Here is a 25,841-nt window from a genome sequence, read left to right as displayed (position 1 = left end):
CTAAATTCAAGAAGACTGGTCGCCCCCCGCAAAGGGAGCGGTAAAGAATTCCACATCTGTGGGGCCAGAAGACTGAAGGAGCGGCCACCTAGGCGAGCCCTCCTCACACGCGGAACAGCCGCAAGAAGTAAAGATTCCGATCTCAACGCGCGAGTAGGGTGGTAGAAAGTGAGTCTCTTTCGAAGATGTTTGGCTCCCACCGCATGGAGAGCTTTATAGGCCAGGGTCAGCGCCTTAAAGGCAATCCGTTTGCGGATGGGTAGCCAGTGTAGCTTCACCAACAACCCAGAGGCGCTGGTGCGTCTACTTAGGCCAAAAATGGCCCTGGCCGCCGCGTTCTGTGCCACTTGAAGCCTCTGCAGCAAATACTCTGGTAGGCCCAGGTACAGACTGTTGGCATAATCCAGCCTGGAGCCTATCAGGGCCTGCACCGTCAGCCTCTTGTGATCCTCGGACAAGAGAGGCAGAAACTTCCGCAACATTTTTAGCAAGCCAAAACAAGTGCCAGTTACCCCCAGAATCTGGGCTTTCATCGTCAGCCCCTTGTCCATCTTAACCCCCAGGTTTTTAGCCATGGGAGAAGAGCCGGACGGAGGGAACATGTCGATGGGCCACCAGGCCTGCCAGCTGGGCTCCGAATCGCACCCGAAGAAGAGAACCTCCGATTTATCGGAATTGCACTTGAGGCTGTGCAGTTGGAACCATGCGAACACAGCCCCAAGGCAATTCTGGATACTCTCCCCGTCAAAGTCAGCCCCCCTCTCACATGAGAAGAGGAGCTGAGTGTCGTCGGCATACGACACGATCCGGGCACCAAAAGACTCCGCCACCGCCGCCAAAGGGGTCATATAGATATTAAAAAGGGTCGGGCTCAGAATAGAGCCCTGAGGGACCCCGACTCCCAAAGGCGGCATTACAGCGGTGTCAGATGATGTCCAGATCGTTTGCCGGCGGCCGGCCAGGAAGGAAGAAAACCATTTGAGCACCGTCCCCCGCAGGCCAATCTCAAAGAGTCTTGCGAGCAGGCCCTCATGGGGGACGGTGTCGAAGGCCGCCGACAGGTCCAACAACACCAGCATAACTTTGCCCCCGGAATCCAGCACCCCTTTGATGGTTTCCGAAACCTCAAGGAGCGCGGTCTCGGTGCTGCGGTTTGAGCGGAAGCCTGACTGGGAGTCGTGCAAGATCTCATGAGACTCCAAAAAGTTGGTGAGCACCGACTGAACGTGCTTTTCCAAGATTTTCAGTATCAGTAACGACATATGTTTTAATCTAGTATATGTGAGTATTGATATATATATAAGTGATACACAAAACCAAGGAGTATCATATATTCAGAAATATATTTTCAAAAGGCCCAATGTAGACACAGTTCATTCTCAAAGGAAAAAACTCTTCAAAGCAGGCTTTGCTTCTTCTTGTTTGATTTTTATTTGTTCTTATTTTCTTAAATCCAAAAACAGTCACTTACAAGGTTGGTCAAGTATATTATTTTACAGCATACAGCCTACACGTTTCGTCCTCACAGGGACATCATCAGGGCTGTGAAAAGTGAAAGAAAAAAAGAAAACTATAACTAACTGTTAATAATAAAATAACATTCCACTTTAGTTTCTAGCTTGCTAGCTGAAAAGGTTTCTAATACATAAAACATTTCCCAATGATTTTCCAGTCGCTCACTGTCAGCACTCTTAAGTCTTTATCAGAGCGAGCCTGCCTATTTGACATTCTATTCAACAGAAAAATGAATCAATTAAGACCTCTGACAGAACTCTATGTACATACATTCAATAGCAAAAAGAAAACATTATATGCCTATTCAATGCATAGTTGCCATGTGTAAAGGAGAATAAATTAATTCTCAAGTGTAGCCAGCTGGCTCTGCCCCCCATCTGGAATGTTAAACAATATAATATGGCCGGGATGCCCGCCACCCCCTCCCAACACAATCCCCAAGGATGGGAGAATTCGGACACAGGTTTGAACTTTTGGAAGGCGGGAGGGAGTCACCCTCCCGGCCGTATTTATTAAAATATGAAACAAAATTTAAAACATAAATAAAAGTTTCATTTTTCATAATTATGTACAATTTTACATTTATACATTTCGATGAATACATGTTCTTTGGCTAACCTGAACAGATCTCTAATACAAAGGTTTCCTAGCCGAGTCTAACATCCTGCAAATGCATACATTCTAAATTAAAATTGTACATCCTAGCATTACGGGCCAACGGCAAGGTCTTAACCGGTGTCAGATCCCTACTACCAAAACTCTCGCCCTCACGGTGTGAGTGGCGCATGCGCAGAGGACTCTACCCTCGTTGCCACCTGTAACTTCCCTTGTCGTCGTGGGGGCCCCCTTTCCACTCGACGCCATCTTAAAGGTCGTCCGAGTTCCCGTGTGAGGTATCTGTAGGAAGGACAGCGTGGACTCCCCCCCATCCCCACACTCTCTATCCGCCGTCGTGGATATCGGCCCCCAGGAAATTAGTAGGAGGGGCATCTAGCCGCCTCCCCTCCCTGGGAGGGGCCTATGGCCGTCTCCCCCTAGGCGACCCATCCTTAGTGGGTGCTGCCTCCCCATGGGAGGGGCCAATGGCCGCCTCCCCCCGGGCGCTCCCATCCATTCTGGGTGGCGCCCACCTCTAGGGACCTTGAAATTACTGCTCACCGATCATGACCTTACCGCCCGACCAAAATAAATACGACAGTTGTTTACCTACTAAGGAAGAAAATTCTGACATCGTCTCGATGTGTCATCGACTGCTCGCTCCTACCAGGAAAAACATTATCCTACAGGCAGAAGTCACATCCTTATCTTAAACATTCCTTTATTTTTCTACAAAGGAAAAAAGGCCTATCTCAGCAAAACTTTATTTGAAAACAAACATTGCCATAAGGGGCTGGTGGGTGGGTAAATATTGCTGCTTGTTCCATCGAGGGCTCACGAGCAACGAGTGGGTGCAGCCTTCAGAGCACAGGAACAAGAGGACGCTTCTTCGGAATCCCGCTCTATTTATTTTTCTGCGGGAGGGCGTGTACCCTCCTCCGGTGCGCCTACTGGGCGTGGTCTTCGGTGTAGGTGTCTAGGACAACCCCTCTTGGGTGGGAAAGGGCGCGCCCCAGCTACGCCGCTTCGGGCATACCAGCTGAGCCACGCCCCCCACCCAAAAATGGCTTTCCGGGGGGATCGGGGCACCCAACCATACGTTCGGGGGGACCGAGTGGTCGCCCCTTTCCATATGGCCCGGATGCCCGCCACCCCCTCCCAACACAATTAAGTATGGGCGGAAAATCCGTTCCGCTCGCGGATTTTCGGTAAATTCGCAATCCGCAAGATTCGCGAATTTCCCGCAAAATCCGCAAATCCACGAGCAGCGGATTTTATGGCTTGCTCGCACTGTTCGCGTGAGTTCGCGGCTTCCCAGTTCAACTTCACGCCCCGCGAATAAGCGCTAAATTGCAGAAATACGATCTTAGCAAAACTGAAACTACTTACCAGGTTCAAAAGTTCAAGCTCATCATTAGTAGCCATTTCCTGTAGTGCTTCCTGAGGGGCCCCTCCAGAGTTCAGTCGCCTACTTGCAACTATTATGTGACCCTGCTCTGACCCTCAGAATAGTTACACATATGCCACAAATGTCCTGAATTACAGCTAAGGGAGACACGCAGGAGCCAGGCTGGAAGTTCAAATCCAGTGACACATTAATCAGCCCCTAATTCATTATTGTCAGTTGGGGCAGGGCAGGTGTTGTAACTAATTTTGCAACAATGAAAGCACTTAGCAAGTGCAAAAGATCACTAATCAGGAAGCACTAAGGAAGCAGGTGCCAGCTAAAAAAATATTCTGTGACACATTAATCAGCCCCAAATTAATTCAGGTCACTTGAGGCAGGGAAGGTGTGCTTTGCTTTGCCACAATAATGTACACTGGACAACCAGAGGGTGCTGTGATGAAACAGAGGGTGGCATGGGTGAGCCAGAGGGTGGCATGTGGTGACAGAGGGTGGCAGTGATGAAGAATAGTGTCCCAAACAGGCTGGACACGTAGAAACAACAAGTTCGCAAAACTTGCTACCCGACAGGTAAGTTCGCGTTTGCAAAATTGTACAAAAACCCACGCGACCTGGCAGAAACCCGCGCGAACACAAAAAAAAAAAAATCTGCAAATTCGCGAGAATTCGCGGATTTTGCGGATTGCGAGTTCGCAAATCCGCAAAATTCGCGAATGCGAGATTCGCAAAATTCGCCCATGCTTAAACACAATCCCCAAGGATGGGAGAAGTCGGACACAGGTTTGAACTTTTGGAAGGCGGGAGAGAGTCACCCTCCCGGCCGTATTTATTAAAATATGAAACAAAATTTAAAACATAAATAAAAGTTTCATTTTTCATAATTATGTACAATTTTACATTTATACATTTTGATGAAGACATGTTCTTTGGCTAACCTTAACAGATCTCTAATACAAAGGTTTCCTAGCCGAGTCTAACATCCTGCAAATGCATACATTCTAAATTAAAATTGTACATCCTAGCATTACGGGCCAACGGCAAGGTCTTAACCGGTGTCAGATCCCTACTACCAAAACTCTCGCCCTCACGGTGTGAGTGGCGCATGCGCAGAGGCCTCTACCCTCGTTGCTAACTGTAACTTCCCTTGTCGTGGTGGGGGCCCCCTTTCCACTCGACGCCATCTTAAAGGTCGTCCGAGTTCCCGTGTGAGGTATCTGTAGGAAGGACAGCGTGGACTCCCCCCCATCCCCACACTCTCTATCCGCTGTCGCGGATATCCGGCCCCCGGGAAATTAGTAGGAGGGGCATCTAGCCGCCTCCCCTCCCTGGGAGGGGCCTATGGCCGTCTCCCCCTAGGCGACCCATCCTTAGTGGGTGCCGCCTCCCCGTGGGAGGGGCCAATGGCTGCCTCCCCTCGGGCGCTCCCATCCATTCTGGGTGGCGCCCCCCTCTAGGGACCTTGAAATTACTGCTCACCGATCATGACCTTACCGCCACAGGCCCGATAGTTGACCGATTATCCGGCCCCCCCTACTCTTCCTAAAGGTCATGTTTCCTCAAACCCCTTAGCCATGCTCTGAAGTCTCCTATAAGTAAATCATTCCTCTCCCTGGACAGGTGCACCCCATCATTCAGATACATGAGATCACCCCGAATACACCCGTGAGGAATGCTATGCAGCTGCGAAGAGCGAAGCAATTTACCAATTTTATTGTTAACCCTTTTCAAGGAATGGTTCAGTGCTGACACCGAAAGGCCCCCCCCGCCATACCTTCCTGGGAATCATGTGGGACCAGGCAATCGTGCACCCCGGGATTCTTTTAGCCAACCAGCTAAAAGCAGACAAAATTTGTTCAAACAACACTCGTCTACCCAGTGTCACCAAGTCATTGCCCCCCAGGTGTACTATGACTACAGATGGCGATGACCTTTGCCGCCCTAAGAGACCCTCAAAAAATGATTCGAATTGGTCAAAACAGAGCCCGCCTTTCCCATGGAAGGCCACTCTGTTCCCGTATTCCCCAGCTGCGTGAGTCACGTCACCTGCTTTGAATACGTCCCCGGCGCGCCTCACATATGAGTGGCCCACGACCCATACCACTCTCTCTCCAGTCAGTGATCCTTGACCGCTGGTCTCCTGGTGCCGGGTCGACTGCAAATTCCGCCCCGCGTGACAGGCGCGCAAAACTGTAATTCAAACAAAAGACAAGAAGCGTGAGTGCATGTCAATTGATCTTTACAACATGTGCAATCGCACATACCTTTTGAAGCAATTCGAGGACCATCGTCCCAACTTTTTCACTTCCTCCGCACTCTGACCCCCGGCTGTAGCCTCAGTAGCAGCCCCTATCCTTAAGGAGTGGGTCCCAAAATTGCCCGGGTCCATGTCCGCAGCAGCGATTGTCAGTGCTAGCACCCTCTGAAACTGAAACCTCGTCAGTGGGGTGCCATCCTTGTGCCTTAGCAAACTCCCCCCCATGTAACCGCCCTTAGTGCCAGGTATTGCTCTATACACTTTATCGGGCACGTGGGGGACACTCGCGCGCGCTGCACGACAACGCTATTTCCCATAGCCGCCTGGTCGGTCTTGAACCTGGCTATCGAGACCACCATCGAATCACCCCTAATTTGGACATGATCCCTGCACAAGCCTCCCTCAACGTCTGTCTTATTCCTTGCGACCAGTTCACTCACCCGCATAGCCCCATGGAATGCTAATGCGAAGGCTGCCCGGAACAGAACTGCTTCGAAATGGGAGGAGCACGTCTCGTCTAGTTTCGCTACGAGTAGAGACAACCTGTGCAAGCCAATCGGGCGCCTCGCATCCTGCTTGCGACCCTCAAGGCGCTGCCAGCCGCGAAGGGCCTTTTTAACTAAAAAGGAATCCGTTGGGTCTTTTATGCCATGCACTTGCGCCATGAATGAAATGGCCGCCCTATGCCTACTGGCCGTTGCCGCTGATCGGCCTTCTCTGTGCAGCGCTACCAGGAACGCCAGGAAGGATTCCTCCTGCCTCCAGCTCTGACTCCCTGTGGGACCCAAAAATGTGCAATAGGAACGAAACGCTCCTTCGTATGCCTTCCTTGTCCTGGGGGCTAAGCTCGCTGCCACGAGGTCTTGTAATCCGGGGCACCGATTAGCCATAGTGCTTCGGTGAATGGTGCCGCCACTAGGTCCGCTGTAGGTAGATAACCCCTGAACGCCTGCATATGTGAATGAGAGAGTGCATCAGCTGCATGATTCAGTACGCCTGGCACATGTTTCGCCCTGAACTGTACATTCAATTTCATGCAACGCAGCACAACTTCTTTTAACAATCTCAAGATCCATTTTCAGCGTGCTGCCTGTTGGTTAATGCATTCAACAACAGTCATATTATCAGACCAAAACACCACTGATCGGTCCCTGAAGTCGTCAGGCCATGCCATCAGAGCAACCCAAATGGGGAACAACTCCAGGAACCCAATGTTACCTGTGAGACCGCTGGAATGCCACCACGTCGGCCATGTTTGCGCCGACCATCGATTACCCAAGATGGCGCCGAATCCCACGCTCCCAGCTAAGTCAGTCCACAAACCTAGTTCTTCTGAAGACGCTGGCGGCTTGTTCCACATGACTCGACCGTTGAAGTCCGCCAGAAATGCCAACCAAATGCGCATATCCTGGCGAACCACTGCCGACAGTCTCGTACGGTGGTGCCCCTCTCTGAGACCAACCATAGCTTGTGTAATAGAGCGTGAGAAGGGGCGGGCCATTGGTATCACCCTCAAAGCAAAGTTAAGCTGACCCACCATTTGTTGTAACTGGTGTAGGGTCACCATCTCCCTGGCCAGGCATTGCGTTAAGGCAGCCCTAAACTTGGCCACTTTTTCCGTCGGTAAGCGGAAACATCCCTTCACCGAATCGAGCTCAATTCCCAGAAACTCCAGTGAAGTAGATGGTCCAACCGTCTTCCCTGGTGCCAATGGGACTCCAAACTCCCTCATGAGGATGCAGAAGTCATGCAGCGCCTGCGTACATTTCGTATCGCCGGCTGCTCCTAAGAACAGGTAGTCATCAAGGTAGTGCATAACATGCCTATGCCCTGTGGCCTCGGTAAATGCCCACTCCAAAAAACAGCTGAACATTTCAAAATAGGCACAAGAAATGGAGCAACCCATAGGCATGCATTTATCGATGAAATAACTCCCTTGAAATGCAAAACCTAGCAAGCGCTGAACCTGTGGGTGTACCGGGAGCAACCGGAACGCCGATTCGATATCTGATTTCGCCATCAGCGCCCCGGGGCCCAGGCGATTTAACATGACCACGGCATCATCGAACGATGCATACCGCACTGAACAAACTTCTGGGTCAATGGCCTTGTTCACCGAGGAACCCCTTGGAGCAGACAGGTTATGAATAAGTCTAAACTCCCCTGGGTCTTTTTTCGGGACAACCCCTAACGGGGAACAGATGAACTCCGCCACCGGCGGGCGATGGAAAGGCCTTGCTACTCGCCCTAAGCTGACTTCTTTTGCAATTTTTCTCTCTGCCATGCTTGGGTTGTGCTGTACCGATAACTGGTTTTTACAAAAGGAGTCCCCCCGAAAATCCCCCGCCGGGATGTGGAAGCCGTGTAAGAATCCCTTCCTCAACACCCCAGCGGATACATGATCAGGGTATTTGTTCAACCAAGGAGTCATAGCCATGAGATCAACGGGTGTAGGCAATCGGTGACAACGTTCTACCTCACTCCTGCTTGGACCCTCCTTTTCCTCCCGTCCCGCTATTTTTAGATCTACATGAACTCTCCGGGTGTGAGAAATTTCCACAGCCCGCACACACATGCTTGAACCTACATGTTCCCTCCGGTCTGTTACAGTTGCCTCGATTGAAGCCCCAACAGACCCCCCGCTTGCCGCCATTCCCGCCGGTTTTCGGCTGGTAATCCCCAACGGTGCCCGCTCGAAAGGGCACCGCGGGCTTTTGGTGGACGACCCCTGACCTGCTCCCACCCGGCGAGGATGTTCCCGCCGCCCCTGGCAGGAGCTGCTTGTGCCATGGCACCGAGTCAAGGCAATCCCATGTTAGAGAAGCATCATATTCTTTCACTTTCCGGAATTTCATGTTATAACCTTTCCATTCCTCCTCCTCATACATTGCATAAAAATCCATAATACGATTTTGATAGCAAGACAATTCAGTCAACACCTTGGGTTTACGTTCCCCCATAACTGCAGTAAATATAGAAAAGGCCTTAACCCAGTTCGTCATTGTCTCATCCACCCTGAATTCCACCATATTGGCGCGCCAGACGCTCGGGTGCCACAAATCTTTCTGGGTTTTAGCATATTCCATCTCGCGATGGTCAGTTAATAATGAAAACATGTTGACATATTTGTCTCCCCATATTAACTCTTTTGTGGCCATAGGGATGTGCTGTGCCACCTTCTCCCGCCTTGAGGGTAATGAACCCTCCCCTGCCATTGGCAAAGCGAGCTTACCCAGTTCGGCCGTTGTTCCCGCCATTTTCTCGTGACCAACTGCAGGTCCCACCAGTGCCACCTGTGGGGAAATAAGAGGAAGATTCGCCTTTGCGGCATCTCTCGACTGCCGCAATTGCTCGATTAGTCGCTTGGCCTCTTCGGCCGTGTCTCCCGGTGCCACTGCACCCCCTGCCTTCTTATTGAGCCATGCTGCCAACTGGGTGGCCAATTCGGGAGGCATATCCTCCTCATTAGCGGGAGTAATCACAACCGGGATCGGCTGACCTATATCTGGGTTTGGTGCCAGGTGGTCTGTCGGCCCGAGGGGGGCGACTGGGGGTACCTCTGGAACAGGGACCTCCCCCGAAAACGCCCTCTTCTTGACCCGTTTCCCTCTACCCCCAGGGACGACTCCCGGCAAGGCCGGGCCTATTACCTTCTTAGGATGACCCGGGTTGCTCAGCGCAGCCAGCTGTTTCTTGACCTCCGCCAAACCTCTACCGATCGATTGGACTTGTCCGAGTTTTCGGTCCATGCAAGCCATCCGGTTCGACAATAGGCGCACCACCTTATCCTGCTCGGAACCCTTTCCTGCTTTCTTGCCAGCCATGGTTTCGAGTATTCCGCTCTTAGTCGTCGACGAGGACCTGGACTCTCCGAACTCCAAGTAACTGAAAGAGAAACAACAAGATTACAAGTTCTCAAAATTGCTGCTTGTTCTGTCGAGGGCTCACGAGCAACGAGTGGGTGCAGCCTTCAGAGCACAGGAACAAGAGGACGCTTCTTCGGATTCCCGCTCTATTTATTCTTCTGCGGGAGGGCGTGTACCCTCCTCCAGTATGCCTACTGGGCGTGGTCTTCGGTGTAGGCGTCTAGGACAACCCCTCTTGGGCGGGAAATGGCGCGCCCCAGCTACGCCGCTTCGGGCATACTAGCTGAGCCACGCCCCCGCCCAAAAATGGCTTCCCGGGGGGATCGGGGCATCCAACCATACGTTCGGGGGAGCCGAGTGGTCGCCCCTTTCCATTATAACTGCTCACCTTGAAGTCAAGTGAGAATATGTTTATCATGAGACTCTTCCTTATAAATTAAGAAGTTGAAAATGGATGCGTCTTTTGGGATCTCCAGTAACTATAACTTGTAAATATCTCATATCAAAGAATCTGAATAAAGAGAACACAAAAGGAAAATCTATTTTATGATGTGGCAGGTTAGTTTTGATTATCAAATGGAGGTTAAATTTCCATTTAAAGAGAGGTAAAATTGTAAAACTCTCTACTGCCATAAGCAATTGTGTTAGTTATTTAGAGCTCCTAATAGCAACGAGTTCCAAAGCATCCACATTTTACCCAGGAGCCCCACAAGAAAATGAATCCTACCAATCAAATTACATCCAAGAAGTCCATTCCTTGCTTAAGCGGCGTCCCAAATGTTTTTAATCAATCTAAAGGCAAAAAGACAGGGATTCCTATTTACAAAAACTATGCCCCGAATAACAATGAGCCCTCGAGCGTGAGAGAAAATCTCTAGCCATAACCTACCTCCGTTTCTAAATATCAGGTTTCACTCGCATCCGTACTCCATGACGACCCGCCTGGTAAAGAGTCGACAATGGAAGGACTGTGAGCAGCGTTATTTAAATCGTTCTGTAACCAATCAGCGTGTGACTGATTTCGCGCCAAAGCGCAGTACAATCATTGTTCACGGTTCCCTATAACGTCCGCATATTACGTTGCCTATTAGCAAAAAGGAAAAAACATGTTCCGCTTAGTCTACCGCGGAAATGCATATAGTATTTCCGGTTTAGTTTTAGTCCAATGAAATTCAATGGAAAAGTGGCAAGCTGGTCTATCCGTGTTGTTCTCTCCAAGGTCCTCATGTTGTATTGCGTTTTTCCCGTCGAGCATACGGCGGAAATCCTGGTAGTGTTTCCGTCTGATCTACTTCAAACTTTGAGTATATATTGCGACTGAAGGTTCAGTCCGACTAGCGACCGGAAATTAAAAATGGTATCCGGTTTCTAGTGCATTCATAATGACTAGCTCTATCAGAGTTGCGCATTGGCCAAACAATATTTCTATAGCAACTGAGTTTGTTGCATGCTCATATATTATTAATAAAGACCAGCAATTAATAGGTAATATACCTCGTGGATATGAACAAAAAATAACTATTAATTGGACAAAAAAGTGCTTATATTAGGTATCCTCGATCCCTATCTCTTGAAAACATTCCAAAAGAGGGGTAGCCCTGCTGGCTGAAATATAAATGTAACCAACCACCTAATTGGTACGTTCAACCTATATGTAAACAATACAATATCCAAGTCACAAAGTCACTTTTAGTATTGAAATTAATATTAAGGGAATAGTTGAAATCCACGAATTTGTACCATATATGTCTTATTCCACATTCATCTGTTATTCACTAGCACACCCTCATTATTGATGTGTTGCCCATCTCCTCTCTAAACCAATTGGAGTTGGATACATGTTTTCTCCAGATTTACTTTAACCAGTGTTGCATTAAAAAGAGATCGCCCTTTTACCACTGTTCATAAGAAAAGAAGTGGGGGTCATCTTATAACGGCTGAGTGCATTTATTGAAGACTGCTGAATAGTCCTATAAAAAGTAATGCATTTCTGAATCGCTGTTTAACCCTTCTTTCACACTTCTGCAACGACTAATCCATCTTACTTCCTCTTTCCTGATATTTAATTCCCAGTCTCCCCCTCTTACACTGGGTTCAATTTTTTGGAGACCATGGAACTTGAAATCTTTTTGTCCCTCATGACATTTTTTTATATGCACAAAGATTGGTGATTTAACATCTTCATTTAAAATCGCTCTTCTATGTTCCTGCATGCGAATCTTTAGAGCCCTCTTGGTGCTCCCTATGTACCCCTTGGCCTGCCTATATCACTAAGAAACCCTACGGGGAGCCCCCTTCTATTGTTGTTGTTAGCCCGATGTGCCTTTGCTAGGTCTCAATATATGTGCTCCAGTGGATTTTGAGTAATTTAGGTTCAAAAAAAGATATATATCTGGGCGGAGCCTAACCACACATCTGATCTGATTGGCTGTCAGCACTTCATCCAAGAAGTGTTGGCAGCCATCTTGGGACCAATATACATGATAGCACCTCATTAAAAAGCATTGTAGTTAATAGAGGGTTTTAGGACTTTAGTTACATTATAAATCATTTGTTGATGGTACCATACTCGTTTTAGGAATTGTGGTGGGTTCTAAGGTGATTTTACCATGTGAAAAAACCTTCTGCTGTGATATCATGAATATTGTTTGAAAGAAAACTAATATCTCATGATTTTCCCACAGTGGTTTGGAAGGGGATCTATAAGCTAAACTGAAAGCATATTTTCTGTAAATTCACATTATCTTTCTCAGTCATGTGAAAATGAAGTCTGACATTCTCAGTAAAACATGTACATCCAACAAGGACAGAGACTGTCAGTTGATTCCTTTGTGTTCTACTGCAGCCTCCTAGAGTGTTCTAAAGAACAACTAGAGCGCTAACAGTCCTACTTATTACAAAGGTATGGCACACCTGAAGCCATCTTGATTGGAATAAAGTGGTAACTCTTAAAACATTTAATTTAAAAAGAAACAACATGAGGGGGTATATTTTGCCATAGAAAGTATGATTAGTGCTGCAGAATGAAAAATTAGGGCACATTTTGAGTGACTTCTCAAATCCTTTTCTATTTCATTAAAACATTCTGACATGCAGTCTCCCAAAATGGCCACCAGAGACAAAAGAGCCCAAATGTAGCCCAAATATCACCCAGATGTAGCCCAAGTATAGCCCAATGACAGAATGTCCCAGAGTGTTCTAAAGAACAACTAGAGCGCTAACAGTCCTACTTATTACAAAGGTATGGCACACCTGAAGCCATCTTGATTGGAATAAAGTGGTAACTCTTAAAACATTTAATGTAAAAAGAAACAACATGAGGGGGTATATTTTGCCATAGAAAGTATGATTAGTGCTGCAGAATGAAAAATTAGGGCACATTTTGAGTGACTTCTCAAATCCTTTTCTATTTCATTAAAACATTCTGACATGCAGTCTCCCAAAATGGCCACCAGAGACAAAAGAGCCCAAATGTAGCCCAAATATCACCCAGATGTAGCCCAAGTATAGCCCAATGACAGAATGTCCCAAAGTGTTCTAAAGAACAACTAGAGCGCTAACAGTCCTACTTATTACAAAGGTATAGCACACCTGGAGCCATCGTGATGGGAATAAACTGGTAACTCTTAAAACATTTAATTTAAAAAGGAACAAAATGAGGGGGTATATTTTGCCATATGAATTATGATTAGTGCTGCAGAAAGAAAAATTAGGGCACATTTTGAGTGACTTCTCAAACCCTCTTCAATTTCATTAAAAAATTCTGACATACAGTTTCCCAAGATGGCCACCAGAGACAAAAGAGCCTAAATGTAGCCCAAATATCAACCAGATGTACCCCAAGTATAGCCCAATGACAGAATGTCCCAGAGTGTTCTAAAGAACAATTAGAGCGCTAACAGTCTTACTTATGACAAAAGTATGGCACACCAGAAGCCATCTTGATTGGAATGAAGTGGTAAGTCTGAAAACACTCAATTTAAAAAGGAACAACATGAGGGGGTTAATTTTGCCATAGCAAGTATGATTAGTGCTTCAGAAAGAAAAATTAGGGATCATTTTGAGTGACTTCTCAAATCCTCTTCTATTTCATTAAAAAAATTCTGACATGCAGACTGAAACATGCACTTTGAATACCAGCAGCAGACGTCCCTGGTGAGCAGTAGCTTTACTACAGTGATCTAATGTGCAACTAGAGTGCTAACATTCAGAATTTATGGCAAATGTGTGACACATCTGAATGCCTTCTTGATGGCACCAAAGTAAACAAGCATTGAAAATGCAATAGATCTCGCCCTCGTTTAAGTTAAAGCCATTCTGTTTGTAATGAGGTGGCTTTTTAGCTTTGCTTTTATTAGTGTTTTTTCAACTTTCATGTAAATAACATGCATCTGTATGCATATAAGTATATGTATGCATGCATTTATGTTTGTATTTATATAGAGATACAGATGATATATGTTTATATATGTATGTATATATATATATTCACTGAAAAAACCATAGGCTATAGACCATATATAGTTAGGAATTAGCATTTACAAAACCTTGAAAATTCACTGAAAAAAACATAGGTTATAGACCATATATAGTTAGGAATTAGCATTTACAAAACCTTGAAAATTCACTGAAAAAACTATAGGTTATAGACCATATATAGTTAGGAATTCGCATTTACAAAACCTTATTTTACTCACACAAAACCATTGAAATTCCATATATAGTTAGTTGCACTAACTATATATCCATGGAGTTACTCACACACCTAGTCAGTCATGCAAAGAATCAATCACACCTCCATTTCCTCAACTATACAGTTATACACACCTTACTTATTCAAACATATACTAACACATATTTACTCTCTTATACAATCCCTGATACAAGATCACAATGATCCATACAGCCACTCTCACATTAAGTGGCTCTTGTGTTCAGTTATTTATATATGTCAATTCTCACATGGACTGTGTTTTACATATGTACTTACTTTGACATGTAGCACTGAGATATCCATTCACTAACCAATACACTCATGCACACAGTCAACTGTCCATACAGCTGTTTCTACATGCACTTTTGAACCCATACACCTAGGGAATCAACTGCTCACACATCTATGCACAGAGGCATACACCTCCCAGCCACCCACACACATACTCAGTCTCCCATACAAATACTTGGGCAACCATTCAATAACCCATATAGTTACTGATATAGCTACTGATTTAAACATGCAGCAGTTTACAGAACAACATATATAATGATTGCCAAATTAAGACACTTTAGTCACTAACCCATGCACTCAGTGAGACACATTTAATCATTCTCTCATACAGTCAGTCATGCACCTACTAAATCCTTCATCCAGACACTTATACATCCACTCATTCTTCAATATGTAAGACATATTTTAACTTTACAGAAACATACAGTCACTGGGTGTTGTCATCAGTGATGTCATTTGAGATGTCATCAGTGATGTCATCAGTGATGTCACTGACCATGTCATGAATGATGTAATATGTGACATCATTAGCAGTGGATTGCGGGTCCGCGATATATAGTTAGTGCAACTAACTATATATGGAATTTCAATGGTTTTATGCGAGTAATATAAGGTTTTGTAAATGCTAATCCCTAACTATATATGGTCTATAACCTATGGTTTTTCATTGAATTTTCAAGGTTTTGTAAATGCAAATTCCTAACTATATATGGTCTATAACCTATGGTTTTTTCAGTGAATTTCATTGGTTTTTTAAAAGCTAATATCTATAGCTGTAAAATATATTCTTTATTACGTGACGTATCATGTAGCCCGTGAGACGCCTCATGATGCATCGCATAACCGTGACAAATCGTCTCTGCAGCGCAAACAAAACCGCAATCGCAATTTTTTTTTTCTTTTGCCCCGCGGGGAACTTTAATAGCCCCCTCATCAATCCTAGGGGTTCAGGAGGAGTCTACCTTACCCCTTTCCTTCATTTACACCTTTTTTTTTCCACCTCTTGTCTCTCGATCCCACAGAGAGACAAGATGGCGGCCACTCCAGACTGTTTACAATGTTAACAGCCAATCAGCTTCACCTCAGACTCCAGTTACACTGCCGATTAGCTTCCCGGTTAGCTGCCCGGTTAGCTGCCCGGTTCGCGTACCAAGACGCGTCTCTACGGCGAAAAAATAGGAATTTTTTTTTTGGGCCCCAAGTGGCTCTATAATATCCCCCTCATCAATCCTAGGGGGTCAGAAGGGGTCTACCTTGCCCCCTTTCCTTCATTTCCCCCTTTGTTTTGGCCTCCTCTTGTCTCTCGATCCTACCGAGAGACAAGATGGCGGCCGCTCCGGACTGTTTACAATGTTGACAGCCAATCAGCTACTCCTCAGACGCCCGATACACTGCCGGTTAGCTTCCCGGTTAGCTGCCCGGTTAGCTGCCCGGTTCGCGTACCAAGACGCGTCTCTACGGCGAAAAAATCAGAATTTTTTTTTTTTTGGGCCCCGCGTCGCTCTATAATATCCCCCTCATCAATCCTAGGGGGTCAGAAGGGGTCTACCATGCCCCCTTTCCTTCATTTGCCCCTTCGTTTTGGCCTCCTCTTGTCTCTCGATCCTACCGAGAGACAAGATGGCGGCCGCTCCGGACTGTTTAGAATGTTGACAGACACCGGAGAGCCAATCAGCTTCGCATCGCAAAGTTCCGTTACGCGAAAAGTACGCGAACGGGAGCGCTGCCCGGAGCGCTGTTACAGATATATATCTTTTTTTAAACGTTAATTTCTCAAAATCCACTGAAGCACATATATTGAGACCTAGCAAAGGCACATTGGGCTAACAGTCCCTACAATTTTGCCAAGTTTCGTGCAAATCCATTCAGCCGTTCGAGCTAAAAGTGAGGCCAACCGCCCTATGGAAAAATGAATGGGAAAAACGTGTTTTGGGACCCCCCTTTTTTCTTGGCCCCCCCTTGACGACCCCCCCCAAATTTTCAGGGGCTGCTCGGAAACAAAATGTGCCATTTTCCTGAAAATTTCAGCCAATTCCGTCCACAAACGCCAAAGTTATTAGACATAGAATTTTCAAAAGTTCCATAGAGAAAAAATCCTAACTATATATACCTACTGGCTATCACCAGTAGGTAATATATATATATATATAGATATATATATATATATATATATATATATAGATATATATATATATATATATATATATATATATCTATATATATATATATCTATATATATATATATATATATATATATATATAGATATATATATATATTACCTACTGGCGGTGGCCAGTAGGTAGTTATAGTTAGGGTTGTTTCCAATGCAAAATCTCAAAATTCTATTTGGAATAACTTTGGCACCGGTTGACGAATCTGCCTGAAAAGTTCCTCAAATTTGCCTCGTCGAGCTCCGGTCGGGGGGGATTCGTCAAGCGGGGTCTGAGATAAAAACGCGTTTTCCCCATGTTAATTTCCATAGGGCGGTCGAACTCACTTTTAGCCCGAACGGCTGAATGGATTTCAACCAAACTTGGCAAAATTGTAGGGACTGGTAGCCCGATGTGCCTTTGCTATGTCTCAAGATATGTGCTCCAGTGGTTTTTGAGTAATTTAGGTTAAAAAAATATATATATCTATAGCAGCGCCCCGGTACGCGCACCGGGCGCGCATACGCGACCTGCGTGCAGAAAGCTGATTGGCTCTCGGGTGTCTGTACACATTCCAAATAGTCCGGAGCGGCCGCCATCTTGTGTCTCGGTAGGATCGAGACACAAGAGGCTGCTAAAACAAAGGGGGAATTGACCATAATGGGGCAGAGTAGACCCCCCTTGACCCCCTAGGTTTAATGTGGGGGCCATAAAAGGGCCCCGCGGGGCAAAAAAAAAAATATATTTTTTTTTATTTTCGCGGGGGCAGCACCCGGTACGCGTACCGGGGAGTGGACTGAGAAGCGTACCGGGGACTGTACCATGGGGAAAAAAGAATGACAGACTTTTCAAAAATTGTATGTTTATTAATTGTTCTTTTTGTTGTTTTTTTGTATTAAGTACCAACATGTAGGTACCAATGCAGAGTCTAAAATTTAATATACACCTTCTCCTTTGTAGATATCTTGCATGTTGTTACAGAAGTTATTGTGGTATATGGAATTCATAGCATAGTCTGTCAGGAAAGCAGAAACAACATGGAGGCAGGAGATGATAAAGAGATGTTTAATACACATTGGAGATAATATAGTGGGAGAAAGGAAGTAACTATGAGCAAACTTACTATGTAACACAAAAAAGTTGGACAGTGTACTATAAGTCTCACTTTATATTTTGGAACTACTTGATGAATTACATATAAAAATGAATAATGCTTGAACAATTTTTGATGATTAAATATAAATTTATTCTTCTGATTCTTTTTCATAATTTAATACAACTTCTAACAATATATTATCTGGAATGTCCTCATTTTCATTCTGTGATTCCATTGATTCCACACACTGAACTAATTCATGGTCCAGAGACTCATCCATAAAATCAAAGTTATCATTCTCAGCTATTTTTTCTTCTGTGTTGTTGTCCAAAACAATTTCAAAAGAAATATCCTCTTCTCCTTCCATTTTGTTGCTGTAAATTGCATAAGAAATAAATATATCAGTAGAGATAGAGCACTGTTGTGTTTAAGTTTAGACAGGTAGTTTGGATTTTTTAACAGTGAAATTATCTTTGGGTAGTGTATGGTATCAGGCTGGAATTAGAAATATAAAAAAGTGTATGTGATAAAGCCTAAGTAAATTTATAATTATACAAGGGAAGCCTAACTCAATCCATAACTATAACAGAGAAGCCTATCTCAATCTATAACTATTACAGAGGGATAGTATATAACTAACAGAATATTTTTTCTCAAATTAACTTAAAGTGCACAACATACTTCACTTTCCAAAATAACAACTTACCTTTGAGAAAGCAGTTGAAGTTCTCAGTGTAATTTATTTTCAAATGTACTTCAGGAAGTAGTAGTCAAAATGGCTGTGTTTCCCTCTCAAATGTCAGGAAATAATCGTAGAAAATGAAAGTAACTTTTTAATTGGTTGTAAATTCTAACACTTCATATGTGTTTTGGTCATGTAATTTACCTCAGTATATTTAGACAGGCCTACAGCCTAAATGTCTCAATGGAATTCCACCAAATTTGGGTAAATGGTAGGGACTGCTATGTAGTAGGGCCTTTTCTATATTTGATGAAAGGGTCTCCAGTGGTTTTTCTGTAAATTACTTTCCCACCTTTTTTTAGGGAGCGCTTACTGGTGCGAGCCACGGTACGCGCACCGGCAGCGTTACGGGAGTCCTCCATTTTGTGTTTCGGTAGAATTGAGACACAAGATGGAGGACACACAACGTTAAGAATGGGTAGACACTTTTTGACCCTCTAGGTTTTTTTAAGGGGGGTTTAGGAGGCCCATTTATGTCCCCTCCAAAAAAACATTTTAAAATTTTTCGCAGGGGGAGCGCCCGGTACCCACACTGGGGAGCGTACCGGGGAGCGTACTTTGGTGAAAAATAGTGAAAAAAGTTAGAAAAAGAAAATCATTATGAGTGATCAGAGGTAGGGTAGCTCTGAAAAGAGCTTTTGGGTTCTGTGGCTGATTTAGGTACCTACAAGTAGGTTCCAATGCACAGTCTTAAATTCAGGAGGAATATTCTATTCCCCTCATCTGAGAAGTGTACACCATCTCCTCTGTAGATGTCTTGCATGTTGTAACGCAAATTATTATTGTATATTGAACCCATTCCACAGTCTCTCATGTAAGCAGAAACAGATTTATTCACATGTTTCCGTGCTTTCTCAAATTGTGGACAAAATTGGTTGGACCAGTTCCATTTCTGTCTTTGGCATATATTGGAAAATACCAAGGCAGTTTGTGGAAAAAGTGTCATCAGTTGATCAAAGGTGTCCTTTAAAAGCATTTCCAAACCAACCCCAGTCATAGTGCCCAAGTCATTTCCACCACAGCGCAGTATTAAGAGGTCAGGGTTTGGCAGATGCAAAAAGGTTTTCACCAATGGTATTAATTGGTGACATCTCAATCCTCTTTGGCCAATGCACTTGATTTCCACATTTGATAAATCAAGGTTGTGAATATTTCTGCTAGCTGCATACCTTTGAGCCCAGTGGATGTAGCTATGTCCAATAATCCACACAGAATACATGATGAGAGAAGGTTCTGGTGCAGTCAGATGAAGTGTGGGAATGAAATGGCAGTTGGAACAGTAGGAGTTTACAAAAAAATAATTGTGGAGTTTCCCTGCTCTTGAATCACAGGCAATGATTGGTGGATTCAGATAGTTGAAAACTGAAAGTTAGGGTGCATGGTTGTATTGTGTGAAAGAAGCAATTTGAATGGTTAAGAAAAAGTCACTAAAAGTAATAATGCCCTGGATAAGCTGGTGTATTGAGAGGTCAAACATCCTTGCTGACTTAATTTGCAACATTGTAGAATAAACTTTTGTACCCGAGAGTTCAGTTAGGAGGGAGTTGCTATGGTTACAGATATAAAGGTCTGAGAGGGGGAAGGGTGTTGGTTTGAAAAAAGTGAGGGAAGAGTTTTGATTGGTTGAAATGAGGCATATGTGTGTAGAATTAGAGGTTTTCTCTGCCGGTCTTGGTTTTAGTGTATTGAGTGCACACCTTTTGCTCTGCTAACGAAAAATTGGTGTGTGTGTTTGACACTGTTCTCAATCTCCCAAAGCATTTGTAAAGGTAAGTAATGATTCATTTAATTTAGAAAGGCACTTGTTTGCTCTATGGAGAAGATTTGGAATCAGATAGTGAAGTTTCAGTAGTAAAATTGAATGCTTGTACATAGGACTTGTGCTGTGTTTGTAAAAAGACACTTAAGATGGCATTGGACCAAGGAAAAAAGGCTGTCCTGATCCTGCTTGATCTATCGGCGGCCTTTGATACGGTTTCACACCCCGTATTAATTGGCCGCCTGGCAGAATCAGGACTAACAGGAACCGCTTTCAAATGGCTGAAAAATTTTCTAAGCCATAGAAAACAAATCACCATATTAGGAAGCTATTGCTCAGAGGAAAAAACTTTAACAACAGGGGTACCACAGGGCTCAAGCTTGAGCCCGGTCCTTTTTAACCTTTATATGTCCCCTTTGATTGAACTGATTACATCATTCAACATCAGTACAATATCTTACGCGGATGATACCCAACTCATCCTTGTATTGGACAACAACTCAACTAAAGCAGAAGAAAATCTGAGAGATTGTCTCACCGCAACCTTTGAATGGATGAGAACTCACCACCTTAAATGCAACTCAGGCAAGACTGAGATCCTCCCTTTTGGTCAGAATAACCTCTTTTCCCCTAACAACTGGTGGCCCCAAGACGCCGAAGTTCCACCCAATACCATCACGTCAGCTCGCAACCTCGGGATAAGGTTTGATGAAGCCCTATCCTTTAAAAAACAAGCAGGGACTGTGGCAGGGTCCTGTTTCAACATTATTAGAGGCCTCAGAAGGTTCTTTGACCTCCTCCCCCTGACAGCCAGAAAAACGGTAGCAGTAGCCCTCATTACATCGCGGCTAGATTACTGCAACAGCATCTATGCAGGTTCCAACAAAGCTGTCCTACACAAATTGCAGATGGTTCAGAATGCTGCTGCCCGCTTAGTGCTAAGACTACCCAGGAAATCATCTGCATCCATGGCACTCAAAACCCTGCACTGGTTACCCATTCATAAGAGAGTTTTATTTAAAATCCTACTCATCACTTTCAGAGCTTACCACCAGTCGGGCCCCTCATACCTATCCCAAAGGTTTGGAAGATACAATCCCTCCAGGTCACTCAGATCATCCAACTTAAACCTATTAGCTGTCCCCAAATTCAGACTGACCACAAAAGGTGGAAAATCCATCGGAGTGCTAGGAGCTAGAGCCTGGAACAAGCTCCCACCCCAGATGCGTCTGATTCATTCAGAGAATCTGTTCCGAAAAGCCCTTAAAACATGGATTTTTAAGGCCACTGACACACTATGTCTAGCGTTAATTTAATTTAATATCACTCACCCTCTCTGTACTAAGTACTTCTCCACTCCCCTTATGTTTTCGGACAACTCTCCCTCCCTTCTCACCTATGACACGTGATGTTTCTAGCGCCAAGATGCTCCATGGAGTGTAAGATGCGCTTTATAAAAGCCAATTCATCATCATCATCATCATCATCATCATCATTTAAAAAACGATTTTGGGGTAAATGGATGGCTTATATGTTTGAGAAGAAATTAATAGTGTCTGCCTCTGTAAAGAAATATATTTGAATGCTTTAGAATTATGTCACCTGCGTTATCTCAAATTAGGAAGCAGATTAAAAAATGTTCTTGTTGGTTTGTGGCATTAGAAATGCTTGGTATTAGTATATGCAAGATAGAGGATTTGTCTTTTGTGAAACAGTGAGGTTTCAGTAGTGAAAAGAAATGCTTGTACATAGGTCCTGCGCTATGTTGGTAAAATGTTAACGAAAAAACGATTTTGGGGGCAAATCAATGGTATTTCATTGGGCAATTTTGGGTGCAAATCTGGTATTTATATTTGGGCCTTATTTTGATTGCCTTGTGCCGCAGGTGCGTCACTTTTAACATGGGAAAAAAATGATGCACAGGTGGCGCAAGGCTTTCAAAAATAAGGCCCTGAGTTTTTTTGCTGTTGGTTTGTGGTATGTTTTTTGGAAATGCTTGATATTAAAATATGCAAGATAGAGGAATTGTCTTTTGTGAAACGGTGAGGTTACAGGAGTGAAATTGAATGCTTGTACATAGGACCTTCGCTGTGTTGGTAAAATGTTATTCCAAAAACGATTTTGGGGGCAAATCAATGGTATTTACATTCGGGCCTTATTTTTGATTGGCTTGTGCCGCAGGTGCGTCACTTTTAACATTGGGAAAAAATTGACACACCGGTCGCGCAAGGCTTTCAAAAATAAGGCCCTGAGTTTTTTGCTGTTGGTTTGTGGTATGTTTTTTGGAAATGCTTGATATTAACCCCTTGGATGCTGATGACGAGCTCAGCTCGTCATCAGCCACAGGTGACATGTGCGGATGACGAGCTGAGCTCGTCATGTAACGCGGTTATTCGAAAACAGCCGCACAGCGCAAAAATAACCGCAGCAGCGATGCGGTTAAAATATGCAAGATAGAGGAATTGTCTTTTGTGAAACAGTGAGGTTTCAGGAGTGAAATTGAATGCTTGTACATAGGACCTGCGCTGTGTTGGTAAAATGTTATTCCAAAAACGATTTTGGTGTCAAATCAATGGTATTTACATTTGGGTCATATTTATGATTGGCTTGTGCCGCAGGTGCGTCACTTTTAACATGGGAAAAAAATGACGCACCGGTGGCGCAAGACTTTAAAAAATAAGGCCCTGAGTTTTTTTGCTGTTGGTTTGTAGTATGTTTTTTGGAAATGCTTGATATTAAAATATGCAAGATAGAGGAATTGCCTTTTGTGAAACAGAGAGGTTTCAGTAGTGAAATTGAATGCTTGTCCATAGGACCTGCGCTGTGTTGGTAAAATGTTATTCAAAAAATGATTTTGGGGGGAAAATCAATGGTATTTACATTTGGGCCTTATTTTTGATTGGCTTGTGCCGCAGGTGCGTCACTTTTAACATGGGAAAAAAATGACGCTTTGGTGGTGCAAGGCTTTCATAAATAAGGCCTGAGTTTCTTTGCTGTTTGTTTGTGTGCTGCTTTTTGATAATTCTTGCTATTAACATTTGCAAGATAGAAGATTTGCATTTTGTGAAACAGTGACGTTTCACTAGTGAAATTGAATGCTTGTACATAGGACCTGCGCTGTGTTGGTAAAATGTTATTCAACTAACATAAACTAAGGCTTATCAAAAAAATCCTGCCCTTTCTACCGGAAAACATCGCTAAAACTTTGGTAAGCTCCCTGGTGCTCTCTACCCTAGATTATTGTAAAGCGCGGTTTCTAGGTGCCCAGGAGAGAGTATTATCGAAAATGCAGGCTATCCAGAACGCGGCTGCCAGGCTCCTAGGGCGAATCCCCAAATTCCAACCGGTTTCACCCACCATAAGACAGCTTCACTGGCTCCCGGTGAAGAAGAGGATTAAGTTCAAGTCCCTGTGCTTGGTATACAAAGCTTTACACAATGCCGGACCAGTGTTCTTCACTCAGAACCTAACCCCCTACTGCCCATCCAGAACACTGCACTCCTCCAGTTCATTGGAACTAGTGATCCCCCGAACTAAATCCGTCAATTGGGGCGACAGAAGATTCCTTGTGGCCGCTCCAAAATTATGGAACACACTGCCTCACTCAATCAAGACCAGCACCTCCCTCTGGTCTTTCCGCAAAAGCCTGAAAACCTGGCTGTTTAATCAGTGAACTCTCAGTCCCCTTGTTGGTTAAGCATTGCAGCTACTTAGCGCCGAGATGCCCACGGGCCTTCGTTTCGCGCTTTACAAATGTTTTTATAAATAAATAAATTAAATAAATTCAAAAAACGATTTTTGGAGCAAATCAATGGTATTTACATTTGGGTAATTGTGGGTGCAAATCTGGTATTTACATTTGGGCCTTATTTTGATTGCCTTGTGCCACAGGTGCGTCACTTTTAACATGGGAAAAAAATGACGCACTGGTGGCGCAAGGCTTTCAAAAATAAGGCCCTGAGTTTTTTTGCTGTTGGTTTGTGGTATGTTTTTTGGAAATGCTTGATATTAAAATATGCAAGATAGAGGAATTGTCTTTCGTGAAACAGTGAGGTTTCAGGAGTGAAATTGAATGCTTGTACATAGGACCTGCGCTGTGTTGGTAAAATGTTATTCCAAAAACGATTTTGATGTCAAATCAATGGTATTTACATTTGGGTCATATTTATGATTGGCTTGTGCCGCAGGTGCATCACTTTTAACATGGGAAAAAAATGACGCACTGGTGGCGCAAGGCTTTCAAAAATAATGCCCTGAGTATTTTTGCTGTTGGTTTGTGGTATGTTTTTTGGAAATGCTTGATATTAAAATATGCAAGATAGAGGAATTGTCCTTTGTGAAACAGTGAGGTTTTAGGAGTGAAATTGAATGCTTGTACATAGGACCTGTGCTGTGTTGGTAAAATGTTATTCAAAAAACGATTTTGGGGGCAAATCAATGGTATTTACATTTGGGTGTTATTTATGATTGCCTTGTGGCGCGGGTGTGTCACTTTTAACATGGGAAAAAAGTGACGCACCGGTGGCGCAAGGCCTTCATAAGTAAGGCCTTGAGTTTCTTTGCTGTTGGTTTCTATCTTGCTTTTTGATAATGCTTGCTATGTATATTTGCAAGATAGGGGATTTGTATTTTGTGAAACAGTGATGTTTCAGTAGTGAAATTGAATGCTTGTACATAGGTCCTGCGCTGTGTTTCTAAAATGTTATTCAAAAAACGATTTTGGGGGCAAATCAATGGTCTTTACATTTGGGCCTTATTTATGATTGCCTTGTGGTATAAACTTAGATATGTTGCAAATTAGTGTTTATATCGTTTGCTTATTGTGATTGCTTTGTTGTTTGCTAATAGTGGTCTATAATGTGTTATTTTTTTTTTTACCACAGATTGAAATCAACATTTAAAAAGTTAGCAAAAATGCCGTCAAGGCAAAGGAGAAGAAAACATACCGTACAGAAAATTACAAAATTAGCAACGAAAGTAAAGGAATCCTCTACAACAACTACTTTAAAAAACACCCAAAAAGGTCCTGGTAAGACAACTAAATCTTTTTTACGCAACATATGTAAAACAAAAACAAATGTTAACGGTAATGTGAAGATCCAGAAGGAGAGAACAAATTTGAAAAGGAAGGAGAGGCCCTCAAAAAATGTCTCTATTGGAGCAGGAGAGAAGAATATGGATAGCAATAGAAGGTTAAATCAATTTAGGGACATTCGTAGACGAATGTTTCACAATAGGGTAGTTTTAAATTTGCTAAAAAATTCAAAGAAAGGTAAACAGAGAGCTGCTTATTTTAGTAATCAATAGAATTAGAATACTTAATAAGGCATTTGATGTTTTCAAATCGAACAGTAGATGGAAAAGAATAATTAATCAGACTAATTTTTGTGAAGTATTTTCTGGAGAATGGATGTTACTTTCAGGAAAATGATTTGGTGCATGCAGTTG

The sequence above is a fragment of the Lissotriton vulgaris genome, chromosome 4_1, assembly GCF_964263255.1.
Source record: "Lissotriton vulgaris chromosome 4_1, aLisVul1.2, whole genome shotgun sequence".
NCBI lineage: Eukaryota > Metazoa > Chordata > Amphibia > Caudata > Salamandridae > Lissotriton > Lissotriton vulgaris.
The sequence above is the reverse complement of the archived record's forward strand: the minus strand, read 5'-3'. Positions refer to the sequence as shown.